This window comes from Oxyura jamaicensis, chromosome Z (assembly GCF_011077185.1).
Source record: "Oxyura jamaicensis isolate SHBP4307 breed ruddy duck chromosome Z, BPBGC_Ojam_1.0, whole genome shotgun sequence".
Taxonomy (NCBI): domain Eukaryota; kingdom Metazoa; phylum Chordata; class Aves; order Anseriformes; family Anatidae; genus Oxyura; species Oxyura jamaicensis.
In genome coordinates, this window is record NC_048926.1 from 70,331,938 (window position 1) to 70,348,783 (window position 16,846).

The 16,846-nt window shown below is 40.7% G+C and overlaps 1 protein-coding gene across 2 annotated transcripts in view; it reads left to right on the forward strand.

The window, feature by feature from the left end:
* LINGO2 (leucine rich repeat and Ig domain containing 2) overlaps positions 1–13,868 on the forward strand; it is a 673,216-nt gene extending 659,348 nt beyond the window's left edge. The window contains exon 6 of one of the 2 annotated variants that reach the window (XR_004746016.1): positions 13,551–13,868. The gene's annotated coding sequence lies outside the window, so the exon portion shown is untranslated. The remainder of the gene's footprint in view (positions 1–13,550) is intronic. The other variant, XR_004746010.1, reaches the window with a different exon arrangement.
* Positions 13,869–16,846: the final 2,978 nt, after the last annotated feature.

Sequence of the window (16,846 nt, forward strand, 5' to 3'; positions counted from 1 at the left end):
AAAAAAAAAAAAAAAAAAAAAAAAAAAAAAAAACTAAGCCCAGGAAATGTCAGTTCATTTCATTCAGAGATGCTGCCCAAAACCAGGCATCTGCAGAAGAGCACTTTTTCAGCAACACAATTCTCTTCTTCTAGTTAAAGATCATTACGTTGCCACTTTTGCCACTTTGAGGGCTTATGAAGGTGTTGCTTTTTTTTTAAGCTGTGATGGGTTCACAAAGCTCTATCAAGCCAGTATCAATGAATATAGGAATGTGACAGCTGCACTACCAAATGCCTTTGCTCCCCTTCTTTCATCTGATTATTCTGCTAAGAATGATTTAAGCCTGGATTTGAAATAATGCAAGCTCTTGGAGCAGGGATTGATTTGAACTTGGTGTACCAACAGTGGGTTCAAATGTTTATAGGATGCAGCAAAGAATTTGTGTGTGTGCATCAAATACTTCAGCACCAAGTGCTGTAGTCAGTGGATTTGCATATGTTTTTCAAATGAAATAATACAGCTCGAGACCAGGAGGATTCATTACGTTTATCTAGTTTAATCTCACAATTATCATCAGCCATGAAATACTGCCCAGACATTTTTAGCATCAAGGAGTCAGTTTAAACTGTAGATGGATATCAATTCTATCTCCTAAATCTTCTCTCATTATTTTAATAGTGGGAAAGAAAAGATGAGCCCAGTGATCTTTCAGTGCTAAATTTAAAACAGTTATATCATTCAATTTCCTTTTCCATAGCAGATATTATCTGAGACGTGTCTGAACACTCAAACTGGATCTGCATGTTCCTCATTGTGGGGGTATTTATGAAGAGGGTATCTACCTCAGGGATTCTGTAAAATTGGATGCCTGTCTCTCAAATGGGCTCACATTTTCAAAAACTGAAATTGCAGAGGGACCCTGCAGACCAGCATATGGTGTGAGCCTTTATTGCCACTGTTCTTCTTCCTAGGCAGGAAGAGAGGACCTTATCACACTTATCTCTGGTCTGGCCCCAGGATCACTGCAGGAGAATAAAACACTGGTCATTTTGTTGGATTTGCACTGTTGTAGATCCCAGGAAGATTGTCGTGCCTGGAGAATGTGGGATTATCTTGTTTTTGGGGACATCCTGCAACAGCATGCTATAATAATCTTCCCTGACAGAACTTCATCCACTGCTAGTCTGGTCTTCTTTCTCAGCCTACTGGTGGTTGCATGTTTACAGATGCCAAACTTTTTCCATTATATTCAACAGGTCACAGTTTTTCCAGGTAGACAACATGGGAGACTTCCAGTCCTTTGCTTTTGTATATATGACTTAATTTACCTTAATGTCCTAAGTCCAATAATGCACATAGGACCTGTTTTATACAGAGGGGTCTATCTCCTTTAGCTCTTTAAATAGTGTTAACAGCACCAGAGTAGATGCTTCTTTGACCCTAAGGTCTTCCATTCCCTCACACAGACTGGACTGAGCCATGTTTGCAAGTCTCCTATATATCCTCTGAGTTTCTACCCTGACAACCCATTGGAGCAGGCAAATGAGTATTTGTCATTTAATTTCCAAGCATTTGATTTTCACTAACCCATAAGATGGTAATTGTTGGCAGTACTGGTCTTGTTAAGCACATAAACCTTAATGCATCACATACTATATCATTTTCTTCTACATTAGCATAAAAGTTGAAATTAAAAAGCACTCGTGATTAGGAATTGATTGTATGTAATCTTGTTCTCAGTGCATATTTATGTATAATCACGGAGGGGTGGGCATACAGATAAATGCACTTGGCTGCTGGTTGATGAGCAAGTGTTAAACATGCCTCCTTCCCCATGAAATATCTCTGTTGTTAGTTCAGAGTGACTGTTCTGTGTTATCCTGAAAAGCACCTATGCTGGGGGACTGGTAAAGTTATGAGACTTTCTGTGCATACATTGACGTGCCTGGGCATTCTTCTGTTTGGAAGGCACAATACAGATGTAAGATACTATTATTATTACTTCTGCTAATAATAATAATTCAGACCCATAATAATGTTTATGGCTGAGTTATAATCCCCTAAACAAATGGGTTTATGCAGCAGTAGAACTGCTGACACAAGCCTCCTGTAACAAGACAATGCCAGCAAGCATTACTATAATTCAAGCAAGGGCCAGTCAAAATGATGCAGCCATTGTGCTGATGTGCTGTATATGGTTGTGAGTATTGGTGCCAGCTGTGTCATAAACCACTCCCTGGAAATAATAACCTTGACAGATAATGGAAGTGAATCAGCATTTTCTCCTTAATCAGGATGTTTTGTAAGCCTGACCATACAGTCCCAATATTCAGTAAGTAATATTTTCAGCTCCCTCCCCCCCAAAAGAAAAGTTTTGGTGATGTAATGTCCTCTATTTAATAAAGTTGGCAAGCTTTATTTTCTCGCACTTTCTGAAGTTTCTCATGCAATATCTCTTAGCTGAGAGAAAATTATGCAAGGAATAGCAGTTTCCTCTTACCAGCCCTGACTACTGCATGACTGCAGTGCTGGAAAGCTGGTCTGGAGCTGAAGTCCCAAGCTGCAAGTGCAGCAGGGACTTGAAGCAGGCTCCCCACATTAGCTCATTTCATTTAGGGGGGCTTGTGGGAGTCGACGGTGGTTCGATGTACATGCGAGTTACACACACTCATTGGCTGACAGAAGAAAGGCTTTGGGCTAGATTTGGCAATGCTATGAAAGCTTTTAAGCTCTCTCAAAAAAAATGCAACACATCCAAACAACAGATAATAGATATTCTCAGTTAAAGTTCAATGATTAGAAAGTGGAGCATGTTATTATCTGGCAATTAAACTCAGTTGCTGGAAGTTTTGGAAATAGATGTCTTGAGTGAAAATCCATCCCATTTCCTCCCTAGATCAAAACTCGGCCTTGCCTGCATAGACAAAGCTATACGCATTACACTTCCTGGCCTCCTCACAGTCTTAGTTTAGTTGTTTTTCTTCAGTATTTTTTTTGGCGTACAAAAAATCATGTTTTGTAAGTAAGGCCATTCTAGAAAATAATTATAACCCAGTTTTCATTACATCACCTCAATAAGCTTTAGATTTTTGCTTTGTCTGGAAATGTTCAGTTGTCTCTTCCTTTTCAAAACCAAGAATGCCTCAAAGGGTTAAAGGTACACACCAATACATTTACCAAAATTTTGGAAGTAAACAGAAATAAGTTCTTCTTCTATTAAGTTATTTAGCAATGTGAACTTTCCTCTGACAATTTATGCAGAAGTCTTTCATTAAAAAGACAAATTATTTAGCATATATTTATTCTTTTTTTCACAATAACCCTATCAAGTATATTTTCCTAAGCCTCCCTAGTATTGTGAAGTTTCAGTGGTTTCTGTAAACAAGCAAAAAAATAATAATAAAATAAAAAATAGTGCTTTAATTTGAGCTAGGGAACACACAATTAATTTAGCCTCTAGCATGTATTAGCATTTGCCACAACAACTAGTTTTCAAAATGCAGGGTCTAGCTGAGAGACAGTAGCAGCTTTCCATAGACAGAGTTAGAACAATCTCTGGACTTTCAGACTCATTCTTGGTTTTAGTACAAGGGCACTGTACTAGTCAATTAATAAGATGGGAATTTCCTGGTATCATCTCTCCACCATTACAAAGTGAAAGAAAAGGAATAGCATTTGAGCCAGTAACATTCAGAGTATTGCAGGTCTGTCACATAGAGTGTTCTTTTTTAAAAAAGCGCTGGCATGAGTCACTGGTACAGAGAAGACAGCTGTACCAATGAAGGCTGCAAGATTATTACTTCTTGGCTAGGATGTCCTTTCTAAAAAGAAGCATGATATGAGATTTTCACTGCAGAATTTATGAGAAGGCCTTTCATCAGAAATTTGAAGTTTGTAGTTACAAAAGTTTTATGAAGTAGGTGGCTGACAAGAAATATTCCAGTGATAAACACAAAAGAGAGATCTAGATTTAAATATTATCAGGCCATTTCATAATAAATACAATCCTCAAAAAATAACAGTTAAAAACTGAGATGGTGGGAAAAGCCAAAACAGAATTGTGTGTATTTTTTTTCTCATTGTTAGCCTGCATGTGAGCAAGAGGCAGCTGTGGTGCAACTCCATGTACCAGTTACAGAAAGAAGAGTAGGACTACCACCCACTGGGGCACCGGGCATGGGAAAGACTGGCAAGTGAGCTTTGTAGAGCCTTACAAACCTAGGGTGTGCACATACGTGCAGATGCATATGTAGGACTAATTCATTGCACTGACTGAGACAAGTTAAAACAAGATTAAAGACTTAAGACTGAGAAAATGGTGTGACCACAGGTTTTCTCATCTTTGCTTTTATTCAAAGCTTTTATTGCTAACTAATGTAGCAAAGTAAAGAGGCTCATTTGTTAGAACAATAAGAGATGTAGTTGTTTTTTTCTTTTAAATCTTACACACAAACCACCACCAATAAAATTTACCTGCCCTTACTTTCCAAACAGAATATGGATTGGTTATTTGTGCCTATACTTCAAATTTCTCTTCCCACAATCTTTTTTTAATGGAAGTGAAGGTAGAAAAACTGCCAAATAAGCTGTTGTCCTCCCCTTAGTTTGCTGCAAGTACAAAGCCATTATAGTTTTCTTGTTATCTCAGCAATATGTTGCCTTTCTGTTCCTTGTAAAAGCTGTGTATTTGACTTACACTGTGGGAGAGAAGGAAATAAAAGGGGTGCTTTTACAGTGTATATTTTCTGTATAGGAAGGCCAAACTGCTGTGATAGCAGATGAACTAGTCAAGTGTTCCCTTGGTCTATGCTCATTGCAAAGTGAAAATCTAAATTGCAGTTCTCTCCCGATATCTGCGGAAGGTGATAGCCTTCTGGAAGTTCTGGCTTCAGATAGCAGGAGGGTTCATGAAGCTCAGATTAGATACACTTACTTTGCTGTTCAAATTGATATGACCTGCTCCAATTTCAGCTTGAGATTTTGCTTCAGGGATGCTAATTATTTTTAGACTATAGTCTAACAGCATCTAATGTTGAGATGGGGGCTGTCTAAAGTTTGTTCATCCTTTATGTGCTATGGCATTTTTGTGTACAGTCCTGAAAAATAGTGGGTAAGTTCAGCATGGGCAACTGTTGTGGTTTAACCTGACCGGCAGCTAAACACGACAGCCGTTCGCTCACCCTCCCCCCTCCCTCTCTGGGATGGGGGAGAGAAACGGGAAAGTGAAGCCTCTGGTCTGAGATAGAGACAGTTTATAAGATAGGAAATAATAATAATAATAATGATAATAATAATAATAATATAGTGTGTATGAAACAAGTGATGCACAATGCAATTGCTCACCACCCACTGACCGATGCCCAGCCTATCCCCCAGCAGCTGGCCTCCCCACCCCAGCTAGCCACCCCTATATATTGTTTACCGTGCCGTCAGATGGTATGGAATAACCCTTTGGCCAGTTTGGGTCAGCTGTCCTGGGTCTGTCCCCTCCCAGCTCCTGCTGCACCCCTAGCCTGCCCGCTGGCAGAACAGAGCGAGGAGCTGAAAAGTCCTTGGCTTGGTGTAAGCACTGTTCTACAACAATTAAACATCAGCATGTTATCAGCACTCTTCTCATCCTAATCCAAAACATAGCACCCTACCAGCTACCAGGAGGAAAATTAACTCTGTCCTAACTGAGGACAGCTACTGAAATAAAGAGAGGGAGAGGTCAGGTTGTTTGTGTAACAATTCGTTCTCTAAAATGAGCTTAAGTGTTGCTCCAGCGGTCACCATGATAGTCCAATGGCAAATTGTCCCAGTCAGCGTGCATAGTAGGTGTCTGGAAACCTCTGTATAGAGGTTTCCAACCACGGACAGATTATATTCTGCCCTGCCAGCAGGTTGGACTTTGATCTTTTTGCTCATTAACTTGCCTGACCCTGTGCTAAGGACTATATGGCTAATGTTCTCTGACATCATGTGTTTTCATTAAATCCCAAACCAGTCTCCCTAAAGTCCCTTCTATATATACAGTGCAAGAACAACTTGCAGGATACATCATCTTGGAGGAGGAGAGATGGGGCATAGGGGCTGGAGGGGAATGCAGATGACTGTGGTCTATTAAGCTGATGTGTAGCACAGTCATGACAGCAAATCTGCTTTTGTATTTTCTGTACATTTTGGGGATGCTTATTCTTTGGTTGCAACAGGACAGACACAGGTCAGTAGTTTTTAGGAAGTCCTGCCTTTATAAATGATCATCCCTATAGCAATCTCCTGTGCTTAAATAGAATAACTCGTAGCCAGTCGGAGATTTATAACACACTCTAGGCCAAACAGTGACCCATGAAGGATGCTCTGTCTTGCTTTAATTTGGCATCCAACCAAGCTATGTCTGCAGTGTTACAGAGAAATCTGCAACCCAGTCTTTGCGTGTGTGCTTGAATGTGTTTGAGCACACACTGAGCTAATTGCTAGGGCTAAGCATCGCTTGAGACTGAAATATCTGTGTCTCTGTGATGATACACGAGTGTCTGAAAGATGTCAGATCCCTAATCAAATGTCTTTTGCCTTGGGGGCTGCTGGTAACTGCTCTGCAGCATTACTCATTCTGGCAGGTAGCTTTGCAGAAGCTCACAGATGCAGAAGACTGAAAAATTAGGAGATGAAGAAACACCTTTTTTATCTTAAGATACATTACCAAGACCCCCACAGTTCTAACATACTTTGGACTGGCTTTCAGCAAATACCCCTACAAGAAAGCTAGACCCTCAGCTGTTGAAAGTCAGCTAATTTTGACTTACTTACAAGTGCAGATATCATGGTTTAAATCAAGAGATCAACAGGCCCTTGCCAGTATAAGGATTGCCTTTCCACCAGGGCATGATGCTGTGCTTGTTATGATGAAAGGCAATACTTCTTTATGCAGAGAGAGGTCTCTTTATGTTCTGAAAAGTAAAATATGCCTTAACACTACAAGCAGTGTTTATGGGGAAAAAAATAAATTAAAAACAAAGTAAAAACACAGGTTTTATATATATGCCCTTGAAGAATTTTTTTTAGCCTGTGTTATACACTATGCTTTTATGCTGCAGCTTAATATACGTATGAGAAATTTCAGGGCTGTTGAGCATGCAGATTTTCCTAGGGGATGAGCACAAGGTTATTTAGCACAGGTGTTTCTGTAATTGTACAACACTCCCTATTCATATACCCACAAGCTCTTATTCCCTAGTAAGCCATACTGTTGTCTAGCATTAGAGCATCAGGTTCTAATAAAAAACACAAATAATATTGCTTTACAGTGACCCCTTCTGTGAGTCATCTTTCATTTCATGAATGTATGCATCTCAGAGAGTAGGTGCTTTTGCAGTAAATATTATTCATTTAAGCAAGTGCATATCCAGAGTTTTCCTTCAGATGTGGTTTTAGACAATAACACAGTGCACAAACTAGGCTAGGTGTACAGTGCAACACATGACAAAAGACAGAGAAAACCACTGAATCCTATGCTACAGATGGCCTGGTTGCTCCTCGTATCTGGCCACAACAACCTACATCAGGCACATCTCCACTGACATGAATAAAGTAGTGCTCAAGATTCTAGAGGAAGCTGGAGATCACAGCTGTTTGATTACCTTCATTGTTGCCACATTGATTCTGTTTTAGAAAAGCTGTGTGCTGCAATGCTTGCAGTATATACATCTACCCTGTCTGTAAATGTGACACTTGAATGTGTAAATGAGCAAGCAGGGGGAAGCCTGTCTGATTTCCCCCACTGAAACTCTTGTATACCTTTCTGTATTTTCACTTGTACACCTGCTAAATCTGTCAACTACTATATCCCAGAGTCTGTAGCAAAAGAAACATAAAAATTACTGGTTTATGTTAGTATGGCTTTTATTTTATTTTACAAAATCACGTTTGTAGTGATCATTGTTTTAAAGGCTGTGATAAGACAATACAAATTATTCTGTTTTTCTTTTTTTTTTTTTCCTCTTTAACTTAAACTAAGCCCATGCAAATTCATGAGGCATCAGCAGGAGCCGGCTGTGCTCAGCAATTCTGATAATCAGCTCAAGAATTTGGAGCTACAGTAACTGAGCTGGTCAGTGCTCTGGTACTCGCTGCTGCTTGGTACATATTTTTATAGAATAGTATCTATTACTGATGTCAAATTTAAAAATAAAATAAAATAAAAAGGGGGGGGGGGAGAAATCTGTTCATTTCTCTTCAATTCTTTTATATCATTCCTATGTTGCTCATATTCAGTTGCCTGGGTAAACACCAGGTACTGTAATGAAAAGATTAGTTCTCCCTTGTTCCACTCCAGAGGGTCCCTCCTGGTTTTGGATCCCAGCAGCCCTACTTAATTACTAATTAGTGTTCCTTTCCTTTTCTGCCTATGTCAGTTGTGTCTGATACTGAGGATTGCTTAGCAAGTTGACTTAGCACCTTTGCTAATTGCCCAATAGTGCTGTGCTTTTATTTATTTATTACTTTCCAGGGCTTTTGAAACACACTAGCTTCAGTAACCCTTTCAGATGCACTGCTTCTATTATTGATAATGTTCTTGGCAGCAAGAGAAAGAAGTGTGCATCCTTCATTTTGTGGTATATTTTTTACTGTGCACTGAAGGAGGCGTGATGCTGACTGAGGTTACAAGCTTTAAAGGAAGAGCTGAAAGGGCAAAGTTACACAAAAGGGCAGGGGTTGGCAGTGGAGGGTAGTTGCAAGTGTGATTTGGGGGAATAGAATCAAAGATTACCTACCTCTAAGAAAATTTGCTGTTTGGCTCCCTGCCGATACTGGGAATTTCCTAATCTAACTGCAGCTCTCCTAAGGTAGCAGAATTTTAAAAACATACTGTCTGGGTCACGGTTCCCCAAGGCCCTCCCAATGTATGCCTGCGATCTTGCATGCAGAGGGATAAGCCTGGTTTAAAACAATCTGGCTTGCTAGTCATAACATCTACCCTAATGCATTCCTCTTGTTACCACCATCTAACTGCAAGCACCAAAGGGAGGTGAGCTGGGGGAAGAATGGAGGGGGAGTGGAGGAGAGGGGGGGAGATGTAACTGCTAATAAATACTGGAAAGGATAAAAATATGAGAGCAAATTTAAAGATCTAGATCTGAAATAGTATAGAAACATATAGGAAAGCATGATAGGACAATATATATTGTTCATCTTGCTAGCCTGTTGTTGCTGTTGTTATGTTACCTCTTACACATGATGCTCATTGCTGCCTTTCTGGGATCCATGTACTCACAGTTGTTACCACAACTTGGAGCCCTCACTTGTACTCTGCACTGTTTCTTTTCAGTTAGTAAAAGGAGCTCCAAGGAGACGGAATTCTGAATCTATGAACAGAGGTAAGTGAGGAGAAATGATAGAAGAAAATTTGATACATTTTTTCATAAGAAAAAAATAATCTTGTTTCTCAGTTCTCTGCACAAAAAGCAGGTGCTGCTTTGCCATTTTACTTTTCACTTCCCAGCCCACTGCTGGCCTGTGGTTCCCTTCTCTTTGAAATACGGTGCCATAGGGGCAGAGAGCAGCAGAGCTGCTGCCCTTCTTGGGAGAGAGCTAGCAGCCCAGGGCTGCTGAGCCAGATGCCACAGCATCCCCCAAGCTGGCATCCCTCCCTCTGAGCTACAACCTTACATGCACAGGCTTTGTACTGTGCCAGCTTGCTTTCCTTATGTTTTCTGATGGTTGGTTTCTGGAGCTTTCCTCCACACAAAACCCTGTAAGAAAAAGGGAGAGCACTTCATTCCAGTCAGTGATGCTCTCAGTCAGAAAAGTGGCAGCTTCCATAGGGGACAGAGCATTGCATCTCCCCGAGATGATGCTAGCAGCTTTTGAAGGGGGATTACGAAAGACCGAGCAGGGTTGAACTGGGGAGGAAGGGGAAAAAAAAAAAAAAAGAAAAAAGAAAAAAAAAAAAAAGTGCTCATAATGGACTGAAATTTAGTGGAGCAGTTTGCAAGGAGAGGAAAGGTACACCACCCCCCGGGGGGGGGGGTCAAAATTGTCACAGGAACACAAAGGAAAGAAATCTATGTTCAGAAACAAAATGATAGTCTGGAAAATTGAAAAGTTTTAACAGAAGGTTTTGTAATGTTACGGGATGTTGCGTTTGAAAGCAATTTTTCTGAACTGATCAGAACTCGTTGAATTTGCAGAGCTGTCACCTTCAGAAGAGCTCAATTCACTGCAATTAAATGGCCTGAAGAATAGAGTCATACTTAAAGTCGATTGCATTTCTGACGAGCAGTGCTGAAATGAGGAGCCCAGCGTCTGTCAGCAAGTACAGAATGAAATGAATGGGACCTGAAGATGTATGACAAGACGGTGAATTTGTGAAAGTAACTAAAACAGAAAGCTTCTGCTGAAAAGGTCTGTGTAAGACAATGTTCTGCCTTCTAATCAGAGAAGAAAGGCCCCCAGAGGTGCATGATATTCCTACTCTTAATTATTGGGGTGGGGGAGGGGTGTCACTTTTCCAAGCCCACGGTAAATTTGATACATATTTTTTTCATAATTATTCTGCAACATGCAAAGTCAGTATCTCCATTAACCCAAACAGCAGCTCTTCATTTCTAGTTACTTGGGTGATAAGCAGAATGGTGTTGTCTGACAATGTAGAACAACATTGTTACCGTCCAAAACTAATGGGATTTGACCAAGGTCTGTTTAAACAATATTGTATGGATTCGATCGGCTCTGAGTTACTTTTCCAACAGGCTGTATCGGTCAGGCTGACCAGAACATGTTCTGCAGTCCTATCCCGGACTTGTGGCTCAGGAGTGAGACACTGAAGTGGTAGTGCAGATTTCTCAAGTCTGTTTCAAGCTGTCTCTCAGGTTTGGCATACATAACTTCAAAAAGGCAGGTCAGAGAATGTCAATGTGAATGAAAGCTTGGAGAGTGGATTCCTAATGCTTAGCATGCTCCAAAAACACAACCTGGCCATCTCAGTATTTTAGCAGGTTCAGTTACATTTGACAAACTTTAGACTTGAAGGAGTGATCCAGAGGGGACATCCATCAGCCTGAAGTCAAGCAGTGCAACAACACATTTTTTGTTGGTTTGTTTTGTGGGTTTGTTGCCTATTCTTTTATTATTATTATTATTTCTTTCATGGTCTTGAAGGGCCACTGTGATTCCACAAAACCTGTCAAAATGAGCTCTGTCTCCATTGGTGTCTTCCAACATCAGATACCAACACCTGCTTTAGTAAGACAACACCTGCCTAAATGCCTGTCTCGTAACTTGGATCGTTAGCCTCCTTTCTGACATGTTATTAGCTTTATTACAGCTCTGACTTCTAAAGAGAAGCCGAGGGCGGAGGTTGGCATGCCTCTCCTCCCTCGCCTGTTGGTGGTGCAGAACATCCCCCCTGGCCGTCCTGGGGTGTTACTTCCGCAAGCGGCTCAGATCTCTGCTTTGACCTGGCCCCGCCAACTTCTGCTTTTTCTGCACTTGATGGTGGGTCCGGCGGGACTTCCTCATATTGTGGGATCAACACGCCCTTGAGATTTTGCCCTCAATGCTTGCACGGAGCTCAGCGATAGTTTTGCATGTAGCTCCAGTCATTCCTTTTACCACAGGAAGTCCGAAAATGCGCACAAGAGTCCCAGGTTTCTTTTCAGAGTCCCCAGATTTTGTAGGGGCCAGCCCCGGGGTTAGCATTTGGGCAGTGGCACAGGCTACTTCCCTTTCTGCCTTCATGGCTTTTAATGTCTCTAATACCGTCTGCCACAACTTGTGGACAGTTTTCACATCCTTTTCATCTTTTGAATCCCCTGTTGTAGTCGTTTCCCACGTGGTATTCCCAAATTCTCGCCATTCCGTAACAGGGAACAGCAGCAAGGCAGTCTCTCTAAAATGTCCCCATCATTGTCTTAACTTGATCAATTTGATCAGTTGCTTTCCTGTTGTCTCGATACCTCTCTTAGAGAGAATTCCAACAAGCAACGTCATTGCAGCCTCCCCTTCCACGGCTGCGCTTCCTCTGAGAGGCAGGGAGCGACCCTGACCCGTGTCTGCCAAGCAGCACTCCTCTCAGCCATTAATTTTCCCGATCCCCTCCTCTAGCTGCTTACCGCAGTCTCGGCAAACTCAGTTGAGCTGAACTATCTGGCGAGTAACCATCCTCTGCTACCAGATGTTGGAAAGGGAGATGGTCTCGGAGTAACAATGCAACCTTGATGCGAGTATAATCATCCGCCTTTATTGCATGTGCTAACAGAGTATATATAGGCAACTAACTACAGCACACACCGACAACAACTTATCATTGGTCTAGCTTTTCCATGCACTCGTCTCTAGCTTGTTTCCTCATTATCTCTAATTCAGGGACATGGGAAACAGCACAAAGCCACCTGCAAATTCCTTTCCCACACCTTAACTGTTCCTAATTTGTGGACATGGGGACAATTCCAGGACACCCCAATCTGAGCCCTACAGCACAGCACTATGTTACTTCAAATCTAAATTGCTATCCATGTCATTTAGAGAACATGCTGTCCTAAAACATTGCAGCAATGTTTCTGACCAACCTGACCTAACTGAAGTTAGTCATGAGTGAGAGGCTGGACTAGAGATCTCCCCAGGTCCCATCCAAACTAAGTATCTGTCATATTACAGTATGGGCAGTCAGAGAAAACAACTACTAACTGAAGAGAACGTGTCTAAAACATAAAAACAGTTTTGAACAACACAAATAATATATTTATACATGGCTTTCAGAGTACCTTGGGAGGTGGGGGGATTGCCTGTAAGATACGAAGTTCTGTAGATCAAGCACAGATCATTTACTAAACAAATAATGTTTAAAGCATGTCATCATCATGCTTGCTTTTTTTTCTTTTTTCTTTTTCTTTTTCTTTTTTTTTTTAAGCAATGCTGTGACAGTGAAATAGATGAAATACAATGTTGGAAACTCCTGAAACCAATTATGGTAGATGATTGTAACACTGCATCCGCAGATATGGCTAATTTGTTCTTACGGCTGTAACTAATGAGGTAGATAAGAAAATAATGTCTATATGTGCATGTGAACATATGTTTTTATTTTGTAGCAATAGCAGAAATAATGATTTTATGTAATAAAAAAAGACGCACCTAATAAAAAAACGATGTCATGAAGAACACAAAACTGTGAAACACCTCCTTCCTAGGTAGCAGGAAGAGTCCAGGAAAAGGTAGTGCAAAACTCTAAGAAACAAGAGGATTCATGTAGGAATAAAATATCTGGTAAATGCTGGTGGTCCCCTCTGTCCAACTAGCTGTAGCAGCCCAGCAGCAGCATACCTTTTGTTTTATTTTTAAACATAGTCCAGGATAAGCCTAAGTGTTTGTAGAAATTTAATGCAGTTAAAATCCTCCAGCTATGTATTTTCTCTTCCTTCCTTAGATTGTGTTTCCCATTGTTGCACTTGCAAAGTGAGCTGGTTCAGTGAGATGACCCACTGGAAAATCTTTCATGTTGTAAATATAAAAACTGGTTATTTTGTGTGGATTTGTTTTCCATCATGTCAGGCCTGTGTCAGCTGAACATATACCAATGTGATTTCTAGACCCACCACAACAGGAGTGACAGCAGTGCATGGAGAGCCACACCTGCCTTTTTGAGAAAATGCAGTTTCTCTATCGCAACATCAGACAGGACTCTTGGTGAAAAATGGGTTAGCACATAGCTGGAAATTAAACCATAAGTACTTCATGTTGATACCATGAGTGTTTGGTTTTCATCCCATAATGGATATTTGCCAGACTTTTTTTTTAAAAAAGCAGATTTCCTCCTTTTCTGTCATTCAGACATTCCAGTTCTTTCTGTACTGCTGTCATACTAATTGAGGCTTACCTCCACTAAGATGTTGGGATATTCATATTATTTAGATGTTCCCTAAACACCTTCTGGAGCCTGCACAAGCAGTGTACCCATGCCAGGTAATTCTGTTTTATTCTATGTGTTCCACTGGTCCTTCCCCAGAAAGTTTCTTATGTGTTGTTTTTCCACACCTGTCTTGTCAGTGTCTATTGATCAGTTGGATTTGTCCTTAACTACCAATCCCAAATAGACTCTGTTCTCCTATCCTTTTTTAGAACAACCTCTTCAGATGCAGACAGTATCCACAAAGGACAGAATTGCATCCTTGATTGCGTGTGGCATGTCTTAACACCTCTACTTTCCTACCAATTGGCAGATGAGGCAAGTAAAACCACTGATACGGAGTAAGAGGCTGGCATCTTCATTCATCTGCACCAACCTCTTGTTTTACCTCTTGTGGAAGGAGAACACAGGGAATTTACTTTCATTCTCACATGCTCCCACTGCTTTCCCTCTGTCCTTTCTGCCCACACTTGCAAGACCACAATGCACCATATGGATGTCAGCTGAGAGGACGGAATTGTCACTGAACATATCAGGTCTTATGGGCTACATTTCACGTTGACAGAAAATATGGAAAAACTAGGTTATTTATACTTCCTTATTTTCCACCAAGAGACTCGCTTGCTGGGCTTGCTGGGATGAATAAACTGGCTTTTGGTAGCTCTTTTCACTATGAACCTTCTGGTCTACTGCAAGCTTCATCCTCTATATGCACAGGTTCAGGTCACAAGTGTGGATGGTCACTTACGTGCCTGATAAAAACTTGCCTAGAATTTTTCATATCAAGTTTTATCTGGGATGCATTAAGGAAAGCTTTGTATGAGTGAGGCTTGTTTTTACAAGTCCTCCATGCTTTATTAAAGTGCTTCTTTGTTGAAATAACAGAGAAAAAAAATTACAGCCTTGATTTAACCATAAAGACCACAGATAACAGGCATTGCCTAAAAGTACCCATGCACATCTGATGACTTACACAGATAATTACATGGTACTCTGGCAGAGCAAGTACTCATTCTTTAACTCTGAATTCCTCAGCTAGGAATTATCCAGAATAGAAACGAGTTACCTGTGTACCTTAGGTGAGCAGATGCTTGGCTATTCTTTGAAAAGGAGCTCCTGACAGTTTTAAGTATAGGGCTGACTGAGTTCTTTAATAACCTCTGAAATGTGTGTGATCCCATCTGAATTTCAGGTATATAGCACAACATAAAGTACAGAAATGACTGAACTGTAAGCAAAAAGGTGTTTTGTTTTGGGAACTTCTTCCATTACCATCTTTGTAATAAGCCTGAAAATCCAGCTAGAAGCACCCTAGTTAGATGGGAGAAGAGACATACTTAGTACTCAATTTTTTATTAATTTTTGAATGAGTTCCTCTCTGCAGCTATCCTCAGGAAGCTCAGAAACAGCATTATGTTTGCCGTGAAGGATGTAACAATGCCATGTTGCCATTGAAAAAGGTGACTCCAGGTATTCTCTTATTCAGTAATACATGCAGAAGATGAATTAAATCTGTTGAAGCAGTGACTTATTTCTGAGAATAGAAAGAAAGCATAAACATGACAGAAGAGTGATTTCATAGAGCACATCCGTATGTTTTCTCTTTAGGTACTGTCTTTGGTGGAAGAAGAAAAAGTTATTGCTTGCCTTTACTAACATAAAGTCTTCAGTGAAAATGGAAAGTAAATCTTTTTCTGCCCACAGGCAGGAATAGTTACCCTATCTGTGGAAGTTTCTTGAAGAGTATTTGCTGATGGGGTGAAAATTTTCTACAACAAAGAAATCATCAAAGCATCATCTAAAATATACATGAAATTGTATGAGAGATACAGCATCCTTAATGCATTTGAATTCCATGCAAGGATGTAAGGTGCTCTATTTGCATCTGTGCCATTTGTGTCATTGCCCACAGAAGAAACGGTTAGACCGTTTCAGGAAATGGGGGGGACTGAAGATCTCTTGTCTCCATATCTGGGTACTGCACTTTTCCTGGCTGATCAAAGGCAGCTCATTCAATATCTCTGTCTCTCAGCTCCCAGCTCTGAAGTGAGGTGCCAATTCACATACAACACTCTTGGAGAAGTTGGTTTAAAGGCACTTACAATTTAGAGATCCTCAAATATTCAACTGATTAGACTACTAAAGTGACCAAAAAATAAAAATAAAAATAAAAATAAATAGTGCAGGGCAGAAGGCCTTTCAAAAAAATCCTAAGCCTATTCAGGACATAATCAGATAGCAGTAACATTTTTTTTTAAGCTGCCAGAATGGTTTGCTGCTGCCCAAGGATGTGGTGTACCACTGCATGGCACCAACTTTGTTTGGGTGTCCCAGACAGTGTCAGAGGTCTGTTCTGGCTGCTGAGTGCCCTGAGGTGTGCAACTACACACAGCTCCTTGTGCTCCTCACCACTCCCAGGACAGGAGCCAAGCATAGCAGCCAGAATTTGATTGGCTTATTTCAATTATTTGAAACCTGGTGGCAAAAAAAAATCTCAAAAAGAGACAAAGGAATCGGCAAATAAATTTATACTTATTATTCATATGGACAGGCATCAAAATGACTTGTTCTATATACACTGTATATAAACATAAGTTCATGCACAAATACATATACATAGGTATGCTATGAATAAAAAATATACAGTAAATTATAGGTGAACTCTGACAAAGAATAGCTAATGCATCATAATGAAAGAATATTTATTGCAATCTAGACATTTTGTTGTATTTAACATTACTCTTCTTTATGTCAACTACACACACAAAATCTGAGAGAGGACAAAAATGCTAAGTCCAGTTCAGTCTACAGAACTGGCCAGCTTTGCAAAAGACAGTGTTGCAAATAGGCAGGGCCCTGCAGGGCAGGGCAGGGCAGGGCAGGGCAGGGCAGGGCAGGGCAGGGCAGGGCAGGGCAGGGCAGGGCAGGGCAGGGCAGGGAAGGGAAGGGAAGGGAAGGGAAGGGAAGGGAAGGGAAGGG